This window comes from Podarcis pityusensis, assembly GCF_964106645.2.
Source record: "Podarcis pityusensis genome assembly, chromosome: 4".
Lineage (NCBI taxonomy): Eukaryota > Metazoa > Chordata > Lepidosauria > Squamata > Lacertidae > Podarcis > Podarcis pityusensis.
This window is the reverse complement of record NC_138027.1, coordinates 14,553,183-14,577,706: the sequence shown is the minus strand read 5'-3', so window position 1 is coordinate 14,577,706 and position 24,524 is coordinate 14,553,183. Positions and strand designations below refer to the sequence as shown.

Sequence of the window (24,524 nt, the reverse complement as noted above, 5' to 3'; positions counted from 1 at the left end):
AATTACAAATCACTACTAAGCAAATCAGGTTACGCAGAATCAATTTGTAGAGATTTCTGTTTACCGGTATCTCCAAACAGTCTCTCGGACCAAAATAAAATTGATGCAGAAATCCATGGAACCCGAATCAAAGGTTAGAAAAAATGAGGAACTGGAATTGACAGAGTCTTGCATCCTTACCCCCTCACTCAGGCCCACCTTCATTCAATAGGTTTTGATGTTTCACTGGGAAATGCAAGGAGACCGGGTTCATTTTCAGCCTTCTTGTTCAGGACAAACATCCCTAGATGTGACATCTACTGGTCCTACAATGTCGTGTCTTGGAAACCTTCAAGAGCTAATAAGGCCTAAAGAGCAAGAGATGGAGCAAATTTCATATATTATTGTGAGCCAAGCTCCTTCCTTTTAATGCCACCCACCCCAAGCAAGCCCAGCTTAAATATATTTCAGTGCTCCTGGAAGATGCTGAGGTTTGGTGTCTGAAGGATCTCTGGGGGATGGAAGTAAGAAAAGGTTTTAGCCACTGTTAGCCAGAGGCGCTCGACACTTGGCTGCAGCATACAGAAGGTTTTATTATGTTGACACCAGGAAAATATGCTAATGCTAGTCAAGAGAAGTTACTGAGCGCAGAGGTGCATAGGGTTAGCAGCACGCATGCCCAGTGCTCTCGTTTCCTAGGCAACAAGTGATTGCATCTTATTTTTGACAAAAACTCGTAGGTGTTTGGGAAGTTCTAAAGCATGTGCCCACACAAAGAATGAACTGGTCGCCAATGGTTATCAAAATTAGAGCGGCGTGGCCAGAGGAAGGTGGCGTAGGTTGCTGGATCCATAACTTTGAAAAGAAACAAAAGGAAAACAAAAATATAACATGGGGCATGATTTCAAAAGCTGCTCTCCTACTCAGAGGAAATCGAGGTCATCAATGGGACTTAAGGCCATAATCTTCCACAAAGCAATTTGGGAGTAGAACAAAGTAATACTAAAATTCCATTGTGTTAGGTAAAAATTGCTTTGGGGGGGGAAGGTGCATATTAGGAAACATTAACACTGCAGTGTGTGTGTGTGTGTGTGTGTGTGTGTGTGTGTGAAATCACAAACTGATGTGGAGAACCAGAGAATGAAAAACTGAGAGAAACCAAAATTGACTGCTTCGCCTACCTCCAGGTTTAATCTACTTTTTTGTGTCTTGGTTCTCATTTCTGGTTCCATGGTCAACTGTCTATCAATGCACTGTTACTCTCTTCCTTCATTTTCAATATAGACCATCTTTCAGTGATAAAGTTCAGAAGTGTGTGTGCGTGCGCACGCGCAATTGAAAAGGACAAATAAACAAAACCTGTATAAAAGCAGGGTGAGAGGAAATAAAACACAAACATGTTGAACTACATACAGCAGTAAGAACTTCTCAGTCTCCTTAAGGACCCAGAGTGTTTTCCCCTGTGAAGGAGACCAGGCAAGAACATAAAATTCCATAACTCCAGCACCACAACAGAGGAGGCCCAGTTCTCAGAAGATGGCAACTTTACCTCTCTGAAGGAAAGAACCGAGAGGAGAGCCGCTCAGGGTTTGGAATAGGACTTCCTCTAGCTTCTAAGATTTCAGCAGGCCTCATTTACAGATTTGCAAGCGTAGCTTTAAGGCAGGAGTCAGCAAACTTTTTCAGCCAGGGGCCGGTCCACTGTCCCTCAGACCTTGTGGGGGGGGCAGACTATATTTTGAAAAAAATAATAATGAACAAATTCCTATGCCCCACAAATAACCCAGAGATACATTTTAAATAAAAGGACACATTCTACTCATGTAAAAAACATGCTGATTCCCGGACCATCTGCAGGCTGGATTTAGAAGGCGATTGGGCCAGATCCGGCCCCCGGGCCTTAGTTTGCCTACCCATGCTTTAAGGTCCAGAGAACCTTTTTTTTTTTAAATTAATGAAAGCTGAGATTCTCAGGAAGTGGGATTATGTGGCAAAACATTGTAATTTTCTTTGCCTTTCTGCACTTCTGTGGAATAATGACACATAACACCCCTCATTGCATTGATGTGTCGGTAAGAGCAAGGATGGGCTGGCAAATTCTTTGGGGGTGGAGACATTTCCTTAACAAATTTCAGAAGGATGTGTGCTTGCATTCAAAGGAGTTCACCATGCATGCAATATAGAGAATGTTTGCTGGGAGCATGAAATTCATTCATTTCATTTCATTTGAAAAAAGACGCCCTACATTTTCCATCCCCATTCTCCTAGCATAATTCTGTAGCGCTTTGAGAAGTTTATTAATTCTGGAATTCATCCTCCGGTTGCAAAATCTGCATGCTGTTACTAAATCTTATGCTAATCGAGTCTGCAGATAAGATCTTTTTGATCAGCATTTCCAACAGAGAAACTTAAAGCAAGCTTGACCCGGAAGAGATCATTTCTCTGAAAATCCGAATTTCTTTGTTTTACAATACCAAGATTTAAAATGCCATCCAAGAAAGCTCTGGAAAGGAATGTTTCAAAAGGCTTGCAAATGAAAGTTGAAAAAGAGGCAGAGTTGAGCTTCAATCTATTTGAGATCCATGCGTGTAAAATGAGGAATCCACATCCTGGGTAGGCAAACTAAGGCCCGGGGGCTGGATCTGGCCCAACTGCCTTCTAAATCCGGCCCATGGATGGTCCAGGAATCAGCATGTTTTTACATGAGTAGAATGTGTCCTTTTATTTAAAGTGCATCTCTGGATTATTTGTGGGGCATACAAATTCTTTTTTTTTTTTTCTTTCCCCAAAATATAGTCCAGCCCCCACAAGGTCTGAGGGACAGTGGTCCGGCCCCCTGCTGAAAAAGTTTGCTGACCCCTGATCCACATAGAAGCATGTCAATCAGTACATGAAAGGATGGATAATATCCCTCCCCAAAAAAGGTCACAAGCAGGTAATATTATTGTTATACAGACGGCATAAACCTGGAAATAAATAAGTGATAGGATTTTGGTTATTTGTGGTATGAAGGGAGAATGCAAGCTGCAAAGGAATTCCTGGGCTGACCTATGCAAACCAGCCTGGCTGGCTGAGGGAAAAGCAGACCTGTTAGCTACAAAATGGTGTTGATGGGCCATAGAAAGGATCCTTTTTTTTTTTTTTAAATGATATTTATTAAAGTTTCACAAAAATACAGAAAACAAAGAAAAAAGTATAAATTACAGCAAAAAAGCAAAAAGTAAGAAAAAACATACAAAATAAAACAGTTAAAAACACACTAATGTCCCATAACCTATCTTCCTTACTCTTATTTCCCCAGACCTCCTCATACCTCCCTTCTTTGTATTCCAATTCAGTTTGTTGGTTCAGCAAATCCTTACCATTAATCTTTTACCCAATTGTTAACCTTTTTTTTTTTCCCATGTCTCTTAAAGCATTACAGCTAAAAACCTCTTAATTTCTATCCAGCATCCTTCTAAAGTTCCTTAATTTTACAATATTTCTGTAAATAGTCCTTAAATTTTTTCCAGTCTTCTTTCACCGACTCTTCTCCCTGGTCTCGGATTCTGCCAGTCATTTCCGCCAATTCCATGTAGTCAATCACCTTCATCTGCCATTCTTCCAAAGTGGGTAGATCTTGTGTGTTCCAATACTTTGCGATAAGTATTCTTGCTGCTGTTGTAGCATACATGAAAAAGGTTCTGTCCTTCTTTGGCACCAGTTGGCTGACAATGCCCAAGAGAAAGGCCTCTGGTTTCTTCAGAAAGGTATATTTAAATACCTTTTTCAGTTCATTATATATCATTTCCCAGAAAGCCTTAATCTTTGGGCACGTCCACCAAAGGTGAAAGAATGTACCTTCAGTTTCTTTACATTTCCAACATTTATTATCGGGCAAATGATAAATTTTTGCAAGCTTGACTGGGGTCATGTACCACCTGTATATCATTTTCATAATATTCTCTCTTAAGGCATTACATGCCGTAAACTTCATACCTGTGGTCCATAACTGTTCCCAGTCAGCGAACATAATATTATGTCCAACATCTTGTGCCCATTTAATCATAGCAGATTTCACCGTTTCATCCTGAGTATTCCATTTCAACAGCAAGTTATACATTCTTGACAAATTTTTAGTTTTGGGTTCTAACAATTCTGTTTCTAATTTTGACTTTTCCACTTGGAAGCCTATTTTCTTATCCAAATTATATGCCTCCATTATCTGATAGTAGTGGAGCCAATCTCTCACTTTATTTTTTAATTTTTCAAAACTCTGCAGTCTCAATTTATCTCCTTCTTGCTCCAAAATTTCCCAATATGTCGGCCATTTGGCCTCCATATTGAGCCTTTTCAGAGCTTTTGCTTCCATTGGTGACAGCCACCTTGGGGTTTTATTTTCCAATAAGTCTTTGTATCTTATCCAGACATTAAACAATGCTTTCCTAACAGTATGATTTTTAAATGCTTTGTGTGCTTTGACCTTATCATACCATAAATATGCATGCCATCCAAATACATTGTTAAAACCTTCTAAATCCAAAATGTCTGTATTTTCAAGAAGTAGCCATTCTTTCAGCCAGCAGAAAGCTGCTGATTCATAATAAAGTTTAAGGTCTGGCAGGGCAAATCCACCTCTTTCCTTGGCGTCAGTTAATATCTTAAATTTTATTCTGGGCTTCTTGCCCTGCCAGACAAATCTAGAAATATCTCTCTGCCACTTCTTGAAACAGTCCATCTTATCTACAATTTGTAATGTCTGAAACAAAAACAACATTCTAGGCAATACATTCATCTTTATCACAGCAATACGGCCCAGCAACGAGAGTTTCAAATTTGACCAAATTTCTAAATCTTTTTTCACTTCCGTCCAACATTTTTCGTAATTATCTTTAAATAAGTTCCCATTTTTGGCTGTCATATTAATCCCCAAGTATTTCACTTTCTTTACCACATTCAATCCTGTCTCATTCTGAAACCTCTCTCTTTCAATCGGTGTTAAGTTTTTCTCTAAAACCTTAGTTTTTAACTTGTTCAATTTAAAACCTGCCACCTGACCAAATTCCTGAATTAATTCTAAAACTCTTTTAGTACTAGATTCTGGCTCCTGTAACGTCAATACTAGGTCATCTGCAAATGCTCTCAATTTGTACTGTTTAGCTCCGACCTGTATGCCCTTAACCAACCGGTCCTTTCTAATCATATTTAGCAAAACCTCCAGGACCGATATAAAAAGCATAGAAAGGATCCTTTGGCCTGTGGGGTCAGATGTCACAAGGATTGCCAGGGTAACTGTGTACCGTATGGGCCCGAATATAAGCCACACTATTTCCCCCCAAATTCTGACAGTGAAAAGTTAAAGTGCGGCTTATATTTGTGACCTTACGCCGCCGGCAAAGCGCCGCAGCTCCCACTCCCCAGGAAGCAACCCGGGAGCTTGGGGCAACGGCGCGCAGCCCACCCACCACTTTCAAGTTTCCCTGAAGCTGCTTAGGGGGGGGGGGAGGAAGGCCACCGGAAAAGTGGCCTGGCTCCCCCCCCCCCCCAGGTAGCAGCCCGGGTATTGTCTTTTTCTCTCTCCCCCCCTCAATTTTAAAGGTGCAGCTTACAGTGGTACCATGATTCTCAAACTTAATCCGTTCCGCAATTCTGTTCCAAATCCAAAGCATTCCAAAACCAAGGCGCGCTTTCCCATAGAAAGTAATGCAAAACGGATTCATCCATTCCAGACTTTTAAAAACAACCCCTAAAATAGCAAGTTGACATGAATTTTACTATCTAACGAGACCACTGATCCATAAAATGAAAGCAATAAACAATGTACTGCAGTCACGCAATCAATCAGTCAGTAGCTGAACTGGGTTCCACACAGTCACAAAAACAAAAAGAAAGAAGAGCCACAAAAATGCAAAATAAATATCAAAACAGACAGACCTCAGCGTAACACTCAGAATGGAAGTGTGGTGCTCAGAATGGAAGCGTAACACTCAAAATGGAGCATGTTCAGCTTCTGAAAAAGGTTCGCAAACCAGAACACTTACTTCCGGGTTTGCAGTGTTTGGGTTCCAAGTTGTTTGAGTACCAAAGCATTTGAGAACCACGGTATTTGCGGGTACAGCTTATATTCGGACCAATACGGTATTTGAAGGGGCAGGAAAAGGGAGTTTTGAAGCAGGGATCCCTGGGGAAAAGGTGGAGAAAAAAAGGGTGGGGATCCATCTTTAAGGGAAGCAGCCTGAAGGTCTACTTACGCTGCTGCCTCTGGAAATGTGCAAGCGGTAAGATCTGGACTCCCTCCATGCAGACTGAAGCTGTAAATAGGTGTATGAACCCTATTTCTTAAAGCACGACAATCTCCGCCGTGTCTTCTATTCTCCAAAGGGACACAGATCCTCTGTGTGTGCCTGTGGCCCCATGAGCTCTTGCCACTGCTTGGCAGAGAGAAGGCCAGGCACTGGGCTTTTGTAACATTATATATCACTGCACACAGAATGCAAATGATATTAGACGAACCAAAATTTTCAACAGCTTGAAGCAACTCCTCCTTGAGTAAATATTACAACCTTTGGGTTTTAAAAGCCTAGTTAAAGGAGATGATAGAGGTGTATAAAATTATGCCTGAAATGGAGAAAGTAGAGTGAGCGGTGGGGAAAGTCCCACCCCCCCCTTCTTTTTTCTTTCCCAACTCTCAATAAACATTTCACAGCTTCTGAGCAGATATAGTCCTTATCAGGGTTTTTGTTTTGTTTTTTTAAAGAATATATTTTTAACGTCTGGAAAACCACTGGGCATGCTGCTACATTCAAGCCTTAGTGCACATCAGTCATACCACTAGAATTTATGGACACAAAGGTTGGGAGATTTGAGACTTCTTCATACAGGGTATTGTTAAACTACGGAGCTCACTCCTCCTCCAGGAGGCCACCAACTTGGAGAGAAGATTAGACAAATTCATGGCAGATAAGCAATGGCTACCAGCCAAGATGGCTCTGTGATCAGAGGTAATAGTTCTTTTGAATACCAGTTGAAGGAAACTGTGGGATGTGAAACACAAGAGCAGTCAAGTACAACATTCCTAGAGTGAACATGTTTACACATGGGGAGGAATGTTTGTCCAGCCAGCAAACAGGTGAACTTCCTGTTTCCTTCTGGGCTGGGACAGACTTCCTCTGCATGTGACTAGAGGTGGGTGTGGCCTCACCTGTGCAGGTAATGACAAAAGCACAGGACAGGGCAGCCATCTTTCTCTCTCTGACTACATGCATTGAAGAAGCAACATCTGTTTAGCCAAAGATGCTCTCCGGCCAAGAGAGGACAAAGGGACTGTCTCCTTATGAGATAGTTTCCAGGTGTATGTTACTTTTCTAAGCTAAGTCTGCCTTCTGGGATCCAATTGTGAACAGAATGTGAGTAAACTCTTTTTATACTTTTATAGAAGACTGTGTCGTGTATTTTCTTTTATGAGGGAATAAGGGGGAAATACCAGAACAGTTATTATAGAGGCTTTAGCGAGCCTGAGCAAACGCATCCGCTGCATGTTTAAAAAGGGGAATGTTACTCTGCTAAATTGTGAACTTGTTAACACAAGTTGGAAAGGCTATAATCAAACAATATATCCTCTCCTGCCTCCCTGAACATTCCCACAGAAAACACAGGATGAGAGTGTACAATTGTGCTTGTTGTCCTGCTTGCAGGTGTCCCACAGGCACCTGGGTGTAGCCACTGTGAGGCTGGACTTACATTCGTATATAAGATCCCTGTTGGATCAGACCAAAGTCCCACCTAATTCAGCTTCCTGTTCTCACAGTGGCCAGCTAGCTGTCTCTGGGAAGCCTAGAAGAAGGATGACTCCCTCATATTAAGGCATTATAATGGTAGAGTGGTGTTCAACTCCTGCACTTTAAAGACACTTTCCTGTTGAATAATAATCTTCCATCTACCTGAGCCAAAAGAAACCAGCCCAGTAGAGGCTGTTGTGGACTCTCGATAAAGGTCCATTAATCCTAGGCTTTGAAGCAAACCCATCTACAGAGTCTTTAAATGGCCGTGAGTGGCCATAAGGGCAAAGAAGAGAGGCTATAAGTTCTCATTAAAAGTCAGAGGAGGCCTTTGAACAAAGTGTGAAACAGGACTGAGACTGGCGCAAGAAACCTGAGATCTGCAGGCAAGCAAACCAATGTCTCTCGAATCAATGATAAGTTTGTCCTGGCATAACTCTGTAAGCAAGGGAGCTTTGATTAGGCTTCATTGGCGAGGCTGGTTCTTCTTGTTGTTGTTTTCACCAGCCCTGTCTCAATAGCAACAGTGCAGTTCTACACGGCTGCAGATCACTTTATTTATATTCTGTGTCGACCTCTCTTCCTTCCCCTCCTTGTAAGTGTAAAAACCTGGTTTCTTTTTCCCCAAATTGCTGGCGCAACAGTAAAGCAACAGAATTTGGGCCAGTCCACGTGATTCTTTTCTTGTTGTACCTCTGAGAGCTCTGGGCTGTTTTTTAGGGACACAAGTGGAATGTGCAAAGCTAAGGATACAAGGAGAGCCTTGATGGATGAAGCCAATGGCCAACATCCTGTTTCCCACGTTGGTTAACCTGATTCCTCTGGGAAGTCAGGCTGTTCATTCATTTACAAAACTCAGGGATGAGCTAAGCAAATTCATCCCCATTCATTCCCGTGAGAAATGAATGAAAATATAGAAACCGAGTCCTAGGAGGAATGGTTGGAAGAGCTGGGTTATGCTTGGCCTGGAGAAGCTGAGACCAAGAGGAGGGTATGATAATGGTTTTCAAATATATGAAAGGCTGCCACGGAGAAGACATCTCTGTTGCTCCCAAGGCCAGGACAAGAGTTGGAAAGGGTTCAGACAAGGGCAACCAAAATGATCAAGGGGCTGGAGCGATTCTGAGGACAGGTTGCAGCATTTGGGAGTTTTTAGTTTGGAGAAGAGGTGAGTCAGAGGTGGGAGGATAGAAGTTTATGAAATTATGCATGGCAAGGAGAAGATTGCTTATCATAACATGAAAATTCATGGACATCTGGTGAAGCTGAATGTTGGAGAATTTGGGATTGAATAAAGTACATCTTCACACAGTTAAACTACGGAGGTCGTGATGGCCAACAACTTGGTTGACTTCAAAAAAGGAAGAGACACATTCATGGAGGACTAGTGAGTGGAAATTGCAGGGAAGCATATTTGGGGTAAACTTTAGGAGAAACATCCATAACAGTAAGAGCTGTTTGAAAGTCAAACAGCCTGACTTGGGGAAGTGGGGGGCTCTCCTCTGGTCTTTAAGCAGAGGCTGGAAGGTCAACTTTCAGGCATGCCCTAGTTGCATCCTGCATTGCAGATCTTACATGGAGTGATTGGTTGAACTAGGTGATCTCTACGGTTGTGTACAAATGGGAGACATGAATGAAATGCTTTCATTGTGTTTATCCCATTCATTTCTTGTAGGAAGTTGACAAGCGGAGCTGGATGGCTTGTGTTATGTACTGAGCTGAATCCTAGAACAATAGGATCCAGAATGCAGCAGTCTGATTGGTCCGCAGGAGCCACCCAATCCAGCTCTGGTGGAAGTGAATCAGCGACCTGATTGGCCTGCAGGAGCAGCCAATCAGGCTTCTGGAGGAAATGAATCTGCAACCTGATTGGCCTACAGGAGCAGACCGGAATTAGCCAATCACACAGGGCCCATTGTGTGAATAATGTATATATAGCTAGACGTTTTGCGGAAAGCTTCATTCATTGCTATCATGAGCTGAATAAAGAGCATGAAATTCACACTTGACTCCGAGTATATTTCAGCTTGCTTAGCAAATGGATACATTTGGTAGGAAAAGAGGACCTTGGAATGCTCTGAAAGTAGCATTCCAAGTAGCTCATGCATGAAGTAGCTCATGCAAACCATCCAGTCTCAAGCGGAAACCAATGGATAGCTTAAAGAATGTCACTCCAATTTAACTGATCGTAAAATGGGGGTCCCTTGTCCAACCTTTCTCAATCCTGGCAGGCTTGATGCATACATAGTGTAGGAGGACATCTGGAAATTTCATGCCATTTGACCTGAAACTGCCAAAGCTACAAGCAGGAGAAGACAGGGAAGGTCTCTGCTGAAAGCTTAGAGGATGCTGGAACTGATGAATTGCTTATGAAATATGAAGACTCTTTGTCCAATCTCTCCAAAAGTTGAGAATTTTTATGCTTTAGGGGAGAAGCATAAAACCAACTAATTCCATGCCATTTGAATGGAAGACTCCGAAGGCATGGACACCAGAAGACAAGCGGGATCTCATCAAGGAAGAAATGGAAAATGAACAGCAAATGAAAAAATAATGAAACAGTAATGAGAGAGAGAGAAACAAATAAGATTATAGACAGGCTTAATTAATGAAGTCCACATGAGAAGACTCCTTTGGGATCAGACCAATATCCTGTCTAGTCAACCATCCCGTTTTTCACTGTGGTCAGCCAATATGCCTCTAGGAAGCCATAGTGAGCTGGTGTTCAGAGGCAAATTGCTTCTGATATTGGAGCTACAATTTCATCATCCTCATCAATTACCATTGGGAGCCTTATCGTCCAAGAATTTTCCTGATCCCTTTCTAAAGCCATCTGAGTTGGTGTCCGTCTCCATATCATGTGGCAGGGAATGTCATAGTTTAACTATGTGCTGTGTGAAGAATTCTACTTCCCTTTGGATGTCCTGTCTGTAATTTACACCCTCTGATTCCCTTTTATTTTAGCCAAATCACACCCTGCCCTTCAATTACCTTCTAAAACAATCGTTAGGGAGGCCAGATAGAGCGGCCACTTTTGGAAGGCGGTTTGTTATTTCCAAGCAAATTACTTTACTTGTTTAGAAAATAATAGTTCTTTGTTGAGGAGGGATTCTAGCGTGGAAACAATCTTTCAATCTAATTCTGATCTTCCTGACTAAAACGAGAGCATAGAAAGCAGTCATATACTGAGTCATGGTATCAGTCTGCCTAGCTAATATTGTCTACACTTACCTGCCCGCAGACTGTTTCACCAGAGTGGTGCATGCTCTAGTTATCTCCCGCTTGGACTACTGTAATGCACTCTATGTGGGGCTACCTTTGAAGGTGACCAGGAAACTACAACTAATCCAGAATATAGCAGCTAGACTGGTGACTGTGAGTGGCCGCCGAGACCAAAAAACACTAGTCCTGAAATACCTACATTGGCTTCCAGTATGTTTCCGAGCACAATTCAAAGTCTTGGTGCTGACCTTTAAAGCCCTCAACGGCCTCTGTCCAGTATACCTGAAGGAGCATCTCCACCCCCATCGTTCTGCCCGGACGCTGAGGTCCAGCGCCGAGGGCCTTCTGGTGATTCCCTCATTGTGAGAAGCAAAGATACAGGGAACCAGACAGAGGGCCTTCTTGGTAGTGGCACCCACCCTGTGGAATGCCCTCCCATCAGATGTCAAAGAGATAAACAACTACCTGACATTTAGAAGACATCTGAAGGCAGCCCTGTTCAGGGAAGTTTTTAATGTGTGACATTTTAATGTATTTTTAATCTTTGTTGGAAGCCACCCAGAGTAGCTGGGGAAACCCAGCCAGATGGGTGGGGTACAAATAATAAATTATTATTATTATTATTATTACTATTATTATTAGCAGTGACTCTCCCGATGTTTCAGGCAGGGATCTGTCCCAACCTTGCCTGACGATGCCAGAGATTGAACCTATGTCCTTTGGCATGCAAGGCATGCTCTGCCATTGAGCCATCCCACCCACAGTTTCAACAACAGAATACAGCAACTGGTTCAGTAATAGAATGAGCACAAGAGCAGCGCACAGTCTGGTTCTGCTGTTCACAGAGAAGATGATTTCTCCAAGCTTGGCCAGCTCCTTTATTCTCTGAGCTTTGCTGGCTCCTGCTTTCTGTACAGGTGAGCAGGGATATGAGCTTGAGCCTCCCTGATCGTACTCAGCCAATCTATCAGTTCCATCATATTGGTGCTATGAGCTGGAGACTTGCCTATTAAGCCATCTGGCTTAGAGGATCGCAAATGTTTTGCTGTACAGAGAGAAGCAAACCGCCGCCCCACACAAATCACCTCCCTGTGCTCTTCTGGTGACATCTTGTGCAAGATCTCTGCTGCTCCAGCAGACAGCCTGTTTGTTCAGCATCCACCCTCATTTGCATGCACAAAGCTTAGACCAGGGGGGTTAGACCATGGGTAGGCAAACTAAAGCCCGGGGGCCAGATCCAGCCCAATCACCTTGTAAATCCAGCCCTCAGGTGGTCTGGGAATCAGCTTGTTTTTACATGAGTAGAATGTGTCCTTTTATTTAAAATGCATCTCTGGGTTATTTGTGGGGCATAGGAATTCATTCATTTCCTCCCTCCTTCAAAATATAGTCTGGCCTCCCACAAGATCTGAGGGACAGTGGACCGGCCCCCTGTTAAAAAAATTAGCTGACCCCTGGGTTAGACCATGGCTGGATGAAGACTTTTAGAGATCTGTAGAGACCCTAAAGCACTGAACAGATTATGGTGCCCTAACCGTATTATTTCAAAATGAAAACGAAAGAGTAACTTACGCAGGGGTTATGTTCTGGGGATTGCGTCTAAAGCCAAAATTCTGTGTTGTCAATGATGGGTGGAATTACCAAAGTCATTTTTCCAGGAAACATGCTCCCTCTCCATTTTATATATATAGAGAGAGGAGATGCAGAGGAGGAGATTTTGGCAAGTCTGGGAGGGGGTAAAACCTCTAAGGAGGTGAATTCCATTACGTCTTGTTAAAGTCTGAGCATACTGTTGGGGATGGGGACTCAGTGTGTGCATGTGGAATGGAAAAAGAGGGAATTGTGTAATATGGGGGTATCATGGAAGAGAGCATGGCTAGTGGATGGGTGGAACCCTGAACAGAAGCACTGCATTCTACAACCTTTTTTGCCAGTCCCAGCCAATCTCTGAAGTCGGAATAACTGGCCATACATAGGATTATGTTCATCCCACAAAGAGGCAGGTTCTACAGCCAGGGCACCCAGTTGCTGAATACAATCAGATTTAACAAGCATCTGCCTGTCCTAGTCCATCTTTCTTTTCAAAGCAAATATGAAAGACCTTCCTTCTTTTTTCCCCTGTAAGGCATTTGATGAGAAGGTTAATAACACACATTAGGTAGACAAGTGCCAAAGCTTTCCTCCTCCTTTTGATTTCGCAAGGCTTTAATCTTTGTTCCAGCTGTTCTAACCATCTGGCAGGGGCACTCAGAGGGGAATCTCTAAAGAGGATGACATGCACTCAGTAGCCACGATACCACTGATGGTTCTTCCTGTGCTGAAATGCTTGTCTGGAGCCAACCTCTCCAACCAACTGGCAGCTTTGTTGGTTCAGTCAGGGGTTGCCAACCCTTTTGGGGGGCAGTAGACACATTTGGTGCTGTGGGTTAAACCACAGAGCCTAGGACTTGCCGATCAGAAGGTCGGCGGTTCGAATCCCCACGACAGGGTGAGCTCCCATTGCTCGGTCTCTGCTCCTGCCAACCTAGCAGTTCAAAAGCACATCAAAGTGCAAGTAGATAAATAGGTACCGCTCCAGCGGGAAGGTAAACAGTGTTTCCGTGCGCTGCTCTGGTTTGCCAGAAGTGGCTTAGTTGTGCTGGCCACATGACCCAGAAGCTGTACGCTGGCTCCTTCGGCCAATAAAGCGAGATGAGCGCCGCAACCCCAGAGTCGGTCACGACTGGACCTAGTGGTCAGGGGTACCTTTACCTTTACCTAGACACATTTTGAGAAAGTAATCAACTAAGTTTTATTCAGAGAGACCCCCCCTGAAATCAATGAATGCAGTGAAGCTAGGTCCATCAATTTCAATGGGTCCATGCTGAGTAAAACTTGACTGACTACCATCCATCGGCATCAGCCCAAAATTGGTTATGTTAAATTGTCGTTGTTGTTATTGTTAGAATCATGGAGTGTGCTGCAGGTTAGCAAGTGATGGGACTTGGAGGCAGGACCTGCTGCCTCTGTGGATTCTGCCGCCTGAGGTGGTTGCTTCACCTTGCCTGATGGGTGGACCTGCCCTGCTTAGTAAGGTCCATTGCTTATCGTGGTGGTCCTAGCATGGGGAAGGGCCATAGCTCAGTGTCAGAGCATCTACCTTGGAAGCAGAAGGTCCCAGGTTCAATCCCCAGCATCTCCAGGTAAGGCTGTCTGAAATTTGTGTCAGCCTCGAAAGCTCAACTGGTTAGAGTGTGGTTCTGGGAATGCTGCATGTTCTTTCATTACAGGGGGTTGGACTAGATGATCCCCAGGGTCTCTTCCAACTCTACAATTCTATGATTCAATCCAGAAAGCTGCTACTGGACAGTGTAGACAATACAGTCACACCCCGGGTTACAGACGCTTCAGGTTGCGCGTTTTTGGGTTACGGACGCACTGAAACCCGGAAGTACCAGAACGGGTTACTTCCGGGTTCTGGCGCTCATGCATGCACAGAAACACTAAATTGTGCATGCGCAGAAGCGCGAATCACAACCCGCGCATGCGCAGACGCGGTGCTGTGGGTTGCAAACACTGTGGGTTGCGAACGTGCATGCCGCACGGATCATGTTCACAACCCGAGCGTCCACTGTACTTAGCTAGATGGATCAATGTTCTGACTGCATAAGGCAGTTCCTACAAGTGTTCCTGATGTTGGGAAAGATGGAGGGCACAAGGAGAAGGGAACGACAGAGGACGAGATGGTTGGACAGTGTTCTCGAAGCTACTAACATGAGTTTGACCAAACTGCGGGAGGCAGTGGAAGACAGGAGTGCCTGGCATGCTCTGGTCCATGGGGTCACGAAGAGTCGGACACGACTAAACAACTAAACAACAACAATAAGTGTTCCTACAAATACTCTGCATGTGACAGTGACAATAGCTGTATATCCAGGGAAAGCGACCCCCGCCAGACCAGCTCTCTCTCTTCCCTCTCTGGCTCTTTTCCAACAAACCTTCTTCGAAAGAAGGATTAAATGTCTTCTCCCTCGACTGTCTCCGTCCCTTTATTGATCTGCGCTCAAATGCCTTGGCTAAATATATCCGTCTGCGCTCTCACATCTAGGTTAACCTGTCTCGTCCAGGTCGCTTCCTAGGAGTCCCTTCTAGGAAAGTCACCCAGCGCTGAAGATGCGGCGTCTCCTTTCTATATGTGTCTTATATTTCTCACCTGCCTTCCGCCCTGTCCAAGCAAGGAGGAGCGCAGCTGGGGCAAACCTGAGCGAGAGACGCCCCGGCCTGGCCGCGAGGGGGCGCAGCGTCACCCTCGTCCTGCGCTCCCAAGAATCATAAGCCGTCCTGAGGCAGATGCCAGAGACTGATGGCTCGCCGGTGGAAGCGGCCGCCTGGACTCCCAGCTGCGCGCCGCCACCATCGCCGGCCGGAGGAAACACGTGCAAGGCGCACACACGCGCTCGCTTAGCGGCTTCTGCAGTGGGGCGAGGCGGAGACTTGCTGCCCGGCTCTGCTTGCCTCCCTCGCGGGCTTCTCTGCTGCAGGAGACCGTGCGGGGTTGCAAAGATGTGAAGAGCAGGGAGGGTCTCTCTGCGCGTGGGGAACGCGACCGGGCTGCTAAGAGAGCGCAGATCGGACTTCTGGTGAGGCCAGAGGGATACCCCTCCCCTCTCCCCCACGGCACGATCCGCCCTCCCACCTCCGGACAGGTAAGCTGCATCCACCGCCTCCCGCGTTTGCGATGGAGAGCGCGCCGCGCGCAAAGATGGGTGTCAAGAGGACAGGGGTGTGTGTGTGTTTGTATGTGTGTAATACCAGGTGCCTAGTTCCCCCTCTGTCCGCCCCGCCCTCCACCGCGGGGAGGGAGCCCCTCTACCTCTGCAAGTTTGAGAAAGTCACCTTGACCTGACAGCCACCAGGGTCGTTCCTGGCAAGGTTGAGGAGCCCCCTAAGGTGTCCAGTCTTCGAGATCGCCCTCCTCCCTTTTAAATGAATGGGGCTACTGGCTTCTCTGGAAGGTGGGCTTGATGAGATGTGGGTCACCCCCTGTTCGCAGCAGGGAAGTGTGCCTTTGTGTATGTGCGCTGGGAGGGGGAGGGAAATCTAATGTATATGTGTGTGCGTGTGTGAATAAACAATGCTAGGAATCGCCCCCGCCTTCTCTAAAGTATGTTAATTCTCTAAAATGGATGTGCTGCTTCTTCGCCTAATCCGCTCTCGCTGCAAATGCATCGCGGTGGTGCTGGTGAGTGGGGCGGAGGGGGGGGGGGAGCGGAGTAATGCGGGCAGAGCCCCAATTCCCAGTTAAATGCCAGATCAGCTGTTACTTAAAAGGAGGAGATTTTTTTTTTTAATGTAATAGCTTGCTGCCAAAGAGAAATCCCCCCCCCCTTTCCGTTGTTGTTGTTTGTTGTTGGAGAAGCTTCCTGACAAAAGACGCCCCCTCCCCCTCCTCAACGCCGCTGCTTCGCAATAGTGCAGACGGACAAAGCGAGCGCACGTGCGAGTGTGCGGGCGCCAGGGTGCGCCACCCCCGGAGGGCAAAATTGCAGAGGATGACGCCCCCTGCAACACTGGGCGATGGGAAGTGCCTCCACGCACAGACTTATCGCTGGGTTTTGTTTTGGGGTTTTTTTGCGGGGAGGGATCTAAAGGACTGAGATTTGTGCTATGAAAGGGCTCAGTCGCCCTAGAGAGACAAATCATCCGCTTAGGGAGGAGAAATGAACAGGGCTTTTGCGGTTAGGAAAGTGATAGGGAAAGTTTGAAATGGAATGACGGATGGGAAGGCGTTATAAGGACCTAGCAGGCAAATCAGGGTGAATGCAGGACGGAATTTCTCCTATAACCATTGACAAACAAAAGAGTATAAATGATGCTCAGTGCGGACTAGATATAATCTAACGTCCGCTTAAGGTTTGTGCAAGCACATCAGGATAAATACTCACTAAGCCCTTAATCTCTCTCTCTCTCTCTTTCCATTCTTTACCATAAAATATATAAATTTAAGATGAAATTTATTCTATATATTTTTTCCTGCCCTTCTGATGGCTGACGCAACCATGAAAAGCCAGAACTACATTGGGGTGTCTCTAGATCCATTGGAATGATGGGGTTAAGTTAGTCATGTCCTTTCATCTCAATGGGTCTGTGTTGAGGATGATGGGCATTAGAGGCAGCCCAATTAAAATTCAACACACCACACTCACACAAAATATACAAGCCAACTCATAGCAGCTGAAGTTTAGGCATGGGGTTAAAATTTACAGGTTAGCTGAAACAAAAGGCTTCCTGAACTGGATACCTTTTGTCATATGTCATAACACTGTAATTGAGAGATGGTGGATCTCTTTGCCAGGAGAGCAGGTGTTGTAGCTGAGGCTCAATTGTGCACCTGAACTGGAAGGTGGACATCCATACTGTACATTCAAAGCTCTCTTATACTGCTTTAACAGTCTTGGCTTCCCCCAAAGAATTCTGGGAACTGCAGCTTGTGAAGACCCTCCTAACACCTCCCAGCACCCTTTGCAAACTGTAAACACTTGCATAACTGCTTAAAGTGGTATGTGATCACCTTAAATGTCTGCTGTGGGTGTGACTTTTTGAAGCCCCCAATTCACCTTTACCAGGAATTCCCCAGAGATCCTCATGCAAAATGCATCTTCTCAAGCTCATCCCTCTTCAGGAAACCCTTCAGTGTGCATTGCAGGGCTGATAGTAAGGCTGACCTGTCTTGCTGGGTTATTTTAAAGGGAGTGCAGAAAGTGTGGGCATGAAATGCTCAAAAATGCTGTCTGAAATGTTGATTTTATTGCATATGTTAAATGCATAAAAAGAATGTAATGGTCCTGAAAAGGAAAACCAGCCAGACTGGGATTTGTGCATGAAAAAAGGAAGCAGAAGGGTGGCTTTTCACAATAGTCCTGAGATACTGCACATGAAATCCTGTGACCATTGAAAGAATGCTAATGGGAGAGTTGGGACTTGATGGTAAAGCCCAGGCTTTGCCTACAAAAGGTCATTGCATCTCCTGGAAGGCTGGGTAGATTCCCATCCAAAACCCTGAAAAGGCACAGCTAGCTAGTGGCTAGTCAATACTGAGTTAACTGGACCAATTGTCTGGCATATGTAGCTCCCTGTCAGTCTCAAGCATTTACATTGCAAGGGGTTAAATAGCTGAGGCATAGAGCACATCCTTCGATTGGCCACAGGTTCCAGCTTGAAGGTTCATTCCCTAACATCTCCAGGTAAGACTCAGAAAGACGGTCTGCTTGAAACCTGGGCAGCTGATGTCAGCTAGTATAGACAATATTGTGCTCTATTAGCTTTATCAGCATAAAGGAGTGATATGGCCCGGTGGCATAGAGGGGAGCCACAGGGACAGTTGCCCTGGGCACAAAATTGTTAGGGATTGCAAAATTTCAACATCCAGTGCTGCCTCAATACATCTGTGTGCTTCCATCGCTAGGCTCCGTTGAAAACAGCTTCTCTGTGCAAACCAGGAAATGTCCTCTCTAGACGACAGAATGACTTCTTTTCTTATCTCTGCGGTTGCATTTTCCTGGGTGATGTGGATGCTGTTAGGCTGTTGAATGCGCATGCATACTCTGTCCATTTTCCTCCCACCCACCCCTCTGTGTGGCCCCGGGCACTGGCAACCCACACTAAGCCACTGATGTGGCCTGGAACTTGAACCTCATTGTTCAAGTCTATGCATATCTACTCCTATTAAATGAGACTTCCTTCCAGGTAAGTGTGAAAAGGATTGCAGTTGCCGTCTCTGAGCCTGGCTGCTGTCACCTGCTGCTTGCAAGCCCAATGTCCAGCGTGCTGTTTCAAAGTTTCAAGCAGAGGTTTTTATCCCAGCCATGCTTTCAATTCCCAACAGCCCATGCTTAACAGTCATGGGTGATGGGAGTTGCAACTTGGTGTCATCTGGAGGGCTACAGGTTTCCTGGCCTCCTCTTGGAGAACATTGAGCAGGAGGTACTACTAGGAATGGAGATTAAGATCTTCTACATGGGAAAGCTTGTGTTTTGCTACTATTCCATGGGCTCTCCATTACACCATTGGTCTGCCTTGTTTGACACTGTCTAAGTGTTCCTCTTACAATCTATTTATGCAGTACTTGCTATCTGCTTCCCCACTGAACTGCTCTACTCCAGAGGCATTGCTGTATCCCCTGTTAAATGGAAAGAACTGTGGCCCTTCCCTATTTAGAGACTGGGTACTCCCATAAAATAATGGCCCCAAGACAGAACTTTCCAAACTGTTAGTGTGTCACATGAATGCTCCCCGTGCCCCTCCTGGGGCTGGAAAGGGGATAGTTTAACCTCTGGTTTGCTAGTAAAACTGAATTACTGTGCTGTGAAATGATGCATGTCTAAAAAGTGTGTCACAAACATGATAAGTCTGGAAAGCCCTGCCCTAAGAGGTTACCATGAGTATCTAGTTCATCAGCATCTGATCCCTAGACCTGAGCATAATCAACAGAAGTATGGTGTCCAGATCAAGGGAAGTCACAGTGCCACTCTATTCTGCCTTGGTCACACTCGGAGCACTGTGTCCAGTTCTGGGCACCACAATCTAAGAAGGCTATTGACAAGCTGGTAAGTGTGCAGAGGAGGGAACCAAGATGATCAGGAGCAGGGAAACCAAGCCTTATGAGGAAAGGTTGAAGGAGCTGGGATGTTTAGCCTGTAAAGAGGAGACTGAGAGGAGCTATGATAGCAATCTACATATGTAGATTGCTATCATATGTATCTCAAGGGCTTTCACATGGAAGATGGAGCAAGCTCATTTTTTCCTGCTCTGGAGACCCAAGCCAATGGTTTCTAGGTACAAGAAAGGACACTCCAACTAAACATCAGGAAATACTTTCTGACAGCAAGAGCTGTTTGACAAGTCTCCCTTGTGGGGTTGTGGACTCTCCTTCCTTGGAGGTTTTGAAGCAGAGGTTGGATGGCCGTCTGGCATGGATTCTTTAGTTTAGATTTATGCATGGCAAGGGGTTGGACTTGACCCTTGGGATCCCTTCCAACTTTGTAGTTCTGTGATTCTGTGATTCCATCTACAGATGCTGTGACCCCAAAGATACAGGACTTGTAAAAGGCTAAGTGGAAATTGACCTCCCATTTCAGGCAGCATCAATTGGTTAGCCAGGAAGGAGAGAGATCTGAATATCTATGCTGATTTTATATATTTTGTAGTCTATTCGCTGTAAAGAAAGGGTCTCTTAGCCAAGAGGATCTGAAGACCCCCACACTTAACACTGGGTCAAGATCACAGAGAATATCATCATTATTGCCTATATGCCGGAGGAGAAAAGTTATTTGGTAAACCCACTTAGAGACTACTTTCCCTGGTGCCTTCACACATTTAGTAGGAGCCACTAAAAAAATTGAAAAAGAAATGGGCTTTAATGCTTACAAATCACCTCTGTTTTCTGAGGAAGTGGCATACATGAAACGAATGTTGGGGAATTCTAAATACCAGTTGTTGGAAACCACAGGAAGGGAGACAAGGACCATTGGCCTGATCCAGCAGGCTCTTCTTATGTTCTTATGTTCTGTTTCGAAAAGTGGGTGGAAGCAACTGAGAAAGGGCATGTGAATTTCAGTGGTGGTGGTGTGGGTGGTTTAGCTATCAAGATTTTCGTGTGTGAGAGAGAGAGGGAGGGAGAGAGAGAGAGAGCGTGCACTCCCGGAATGGCAGGACTCAAAGGTTTTTCTACCTCAAGGAGTCAAGGGCTGAATCCCTTCCGTATTGTCAGTACCCTTTCAGCTTTTTCAGACCCAGCCGACATTGTTTTAATTGTGGTTCTTCTCTGCCTTTGTCTGCGTCTGCATTAATATGGATATTTTATTATGGTTTTATTGTCCAACTGATTATAGACAGCTGCACTGGGTGCCTTTTCGGATGGAAACGTGATATAAACGGTTCCAGTGAATTAAAAAATAAACACAGTGTTAATTTTTTACAACTGTTCATAGGAATATAGGAAGCTTTCTGGTGCCAAGTTAGACCACTGATGCATCTAGCTCAGTACTGTTGGCATTGACTGACAGTGGCTCCCCAGAGTTCCAGTCTTCACCAGCCCTTCCCAGAACTTTCCCCCCCCCCATGCAAAACAGGTAGTTACCACTAAGCCAGGAGCTCCCCCCCAGAATGTGCTCCTGATATGTGCGCCTACTCTCTTCTAGTGATCTGAATGCCGTGGGATGATTTTGGGGAGATTAGTAAGTGGAACATGTCATCGTTTAGCAAGGGATTGGACACTTAGTGGTTTCTTTTTGGCTCCCTTCCAACAAACTGTATGATCTTACTTATCCTCAGTTACCCTGGAGGTAAGCAAGGTTTTCTTAGGATGGGTTGGGAATGAGCTGGAGGAGAAAAGGGGATATTTTATGCTGCTTTCCCCCAAATCGTTAACACTAAACAGAATCACTCTGACCCGTCTGTCCACTATAGAGTCAAATAGCTTCCCAAGTGTCACATGTGCTTACCAAAATTACAGCTGTTGGGTTGTTGTAAGCCGGCATTTGTTTCCTAAAGCCTGGTATTTGTGGGTACTGACTGTGCTGTGGAAAGCAATCTGCCAAAAAGCAAATGGCTGGTGTGGTGTAGCAAGTGTGGTCTGCCAAGTCCCAAGTTCAGATCTCGCCACTGCATCAGCTCAGCAGACAGAGACATAAAGCAGCCCCCAGATGCAACAGGAAGAAGAGGATAACAACATCTCACCTTATTGAATTGTTGTATGGAGCACAGAGATAATGGGCTCATTCATACTGTTGTTTAACATGGACAGCAAGCTTCAGGAGCCTTCATTGTCCACATGATGTTCTCTTCCATCATTGCCTTTCCCCTTCCACGATCTGGATTTAAACAACAGTATGGATGTTTCCCATGTCTCTGAAACATGCTCAACAAAATTAACATTATTATTGTTACATATTTAAAGATTCTCAAAAGTTGAGAGAAATATGTCACAGTACAGTGAGTTGGGCCCTGTTTTCTTAGGAAAATTGGGCCAGACGATCTGTCCACCTGTCCTAATATTGTGTGTCCACCCATCTTGATATGGTCCACCTTGATTGACAGCTGCTGTTCAGGATTCTAGGCAGACGTCTTTCTCATCACCTGCCAGCCAGTCCTTCCAGTTGTAGATGTCAGGGTTTGGACCTGGCACTTTCTGTCTGCAACACTTGCACTTCCCCCCTGAGATGTCCCAGCCTTGTTATAGAAAGTCTCTCTGCATGTACAAAGAGTCTTCTTTGTATATACCACCTATGGTAACCTGATGAGCTGAGCTTCAGATCAGGCCATTGCTCCCCACCTAATCTAGAGAAAGACCCTTTGTTTCCATTTCAAAGTACTGAGAATTGAGGCTGCTTTAGTGACCTGGCCAGACTTTCATGTAGTGAAGCCAGCCAATGCCTGGACTGAGCAGTAGCTGAGTGGCAGGGACATATGCTTTTCATGCAGAAGGTCCCAGGTTCAATCCCTGTTATCTCCAGGTATGGCTGGGAGAGACCTTTTGTCTGCAACCCCTGAGAGCAGCCGCCAGGTCATAGAACCATAGAATTGCAGAGCTGGAAGGGGATCCCAAGGATCATCTCGTTCAACTTCCTGCGATGCAGGAATCTCAGCTAAATCATACATGACAGATGGCCACCCTGATGTAGATGCAACACATCTAACCTCGGCTCCAAGGAAGGAGAGTCCACCACCTTCCGAGGGAGTCCGTTCCACTGTGGAACACCTCTTCCTGAGCTAGATGGGCCAAGGATTTAACTTGGTCTGACCCATCTGCTAACGTTTGGCTTTCTCTGGGGCTCCTTCAGTCCAGGACGACTGCCCTTAGGAGTGCCACTCACCGCTGATCGCCCCCTGCCTTTATCTCCTGTTAAGGAACAGGGACGATTCCGGGACTCGACCAAGTGGCGAGAGCCGCGTGTTGCGTGCTGGAGAGGAGGGGCGGAAGCGGAGAGAGGCGCCAGGAGAAGGCGAAGGAGGAGAAGGCAAGCGCGCTTTGCTGGGCTTTCGGAGCCTCGACTCTCTGCGCGCGCCGGGCAAGAACCCAGCGAAGGTGGCCGGGCGCCGCTCCTCCTTTCTTTCTCCATCACCTGGCGAGCAGGAGGCGGCGACGGGCGAAGGGAAGGTCTGGCGTTGGTATCGGCCAGGGATCCGAGATCTGATTCCCTAGGCAGGGAATCGGCGAGGGGAGGAGGCGGATCTCCTCCTCTCCTCCTTTCCAGCCGTTTGTCTCTTTGCCACCAGAGAAAAAAAAAAAGAAAGGCCAGTTGCTCTTGTCAGGGAGGGGAGGCAAGACCTCCCGAAGCTCCAGGGCATCGCTTCTCCCTCTGCCTGGCAGTGAAGGAATTCTGCATCCCGGCTGAAGCATCCTCTCTCCTCTCTCTCTCCTGAGCCATCCTTGTCTGGACCTGACACTTCACGCCAGGCTGTGTCTGGGATTCTGGAACGGGGTAAGGTAATAGAGATGGGAGAAGGTGTGTGTGTGTATGGGGGGGAGAGGTGGTTCTGCCTAAAGCATCCTAAAGGTGAGCCTGAACGGGTCGCAGCAGGGATGCAACCTGTATATATGTGTTTATTGCGGGAGATGGGGAGGGGGAAATGCCCATCTTGTACGCTTGCCTTTCTTGAGGCTGCAATGCCAGGTAGGAAATGCAGGCTCATCTAAGGGGCAAATCCAGTTAATTCGAAGTTGCTACTGGGGCTCAGAAGGTGGCTTGGCATCCCGTCCTGGTTTGCATTGGAAACGACAGGGGGTGCATTGGGGGGGGGGGTGTCCGGGTTATGATTTTATTTTTTTTAAGCAGTAGCGGATGCTGCTGCTGAAATGAGCCTGAGTGAAAGGGATGGCGGTGTGGAAGGGGGTCTCTCCCCACAGACACACACTCCGCCTAGGTGCCCTGTGCCACAGACCTCTTCTCGTGACCTTGGGGAGCAAAGCGCTGGTTAGCGTTTCGCGCTTCAGATTTCTTTCTGTGTGACGGGGGTTGCGGGTCTGGTGTTTGATATTCTCCCTTACTTTGCGCGGCTGTCAGAAGGCTCAACACAAGCAAACACAAATCAGCTCCGATGGTGCGGTTTAGATGAGAAAGGCAGAAATGATGATATAGGTTCTATAACAAATCTGCACAATGTATAGAATGACAAAAAAAAAAAGCAAAAGCGAGCCTCCACTTCGTTAGCAACTCTCCCCCTCCCTCCCCCCACACTTTGGCATATAGGGGTTGTCATGGATGCCTTAACCCCCCACTCCTTGATTATTTAAATGCCAGCCTCTGTTCCCTTTCGTTCATCGCCTATCAAGCAAGGAGCTGGCCTCGGTCGCGGGCTGAGCCATTGTCGAATGTTCAGAACCACGGACAGCTCCCACAAGCGGCTGGGCGAAAAAAACGGGAGCGAGGGGAAAGGGAGAATTGAGAAGCGTGCGCCTGGATAAGTGAAGACGGCATTTAAATTTAGCCCGTGGGCTTCAGAAGATTAGCCGCATCTTTCTGGGGAAATCGACTGAACCTGTGGCATGTCTTTCTCCTGGGCTGCGAGGACATAAAGGGATGCATT

At 45.9% G+C, this 24,524-nt stretch overlaps 1 protein-coding gene across 5 annotated transcripts in view; it reads left to right on the top strand.

Moving 5' to 3' along the window:
• Nucleotides 1–15,266: 15,266 nt before the first annotated feature.
• The window catches only part of GRM5 (glutamate metabotropic receptor 5), a 257,435-nt gene continuing 248,177 nt past the window's right edge, over nucleotides 15,267–24,524 (top strand). For 2 of the 5 annotated variants that reach the window (XM_081001808.1, XM_081001809.1), the window contains exon 1: nucleotides 15,267–15,643. The gene's annotated coding sequence lies outside the window, so the exon portion shown is untranslated. Of the gene's footprint in view, nucleotides 15,644–22,902; nucleotides 23,420–24,524 lie in introns of those variants that run through there. The other 3 variants (XM_081001807.1, XM_081001805.1, XM_081001806.1) reach the window with 3 other exon arrangements.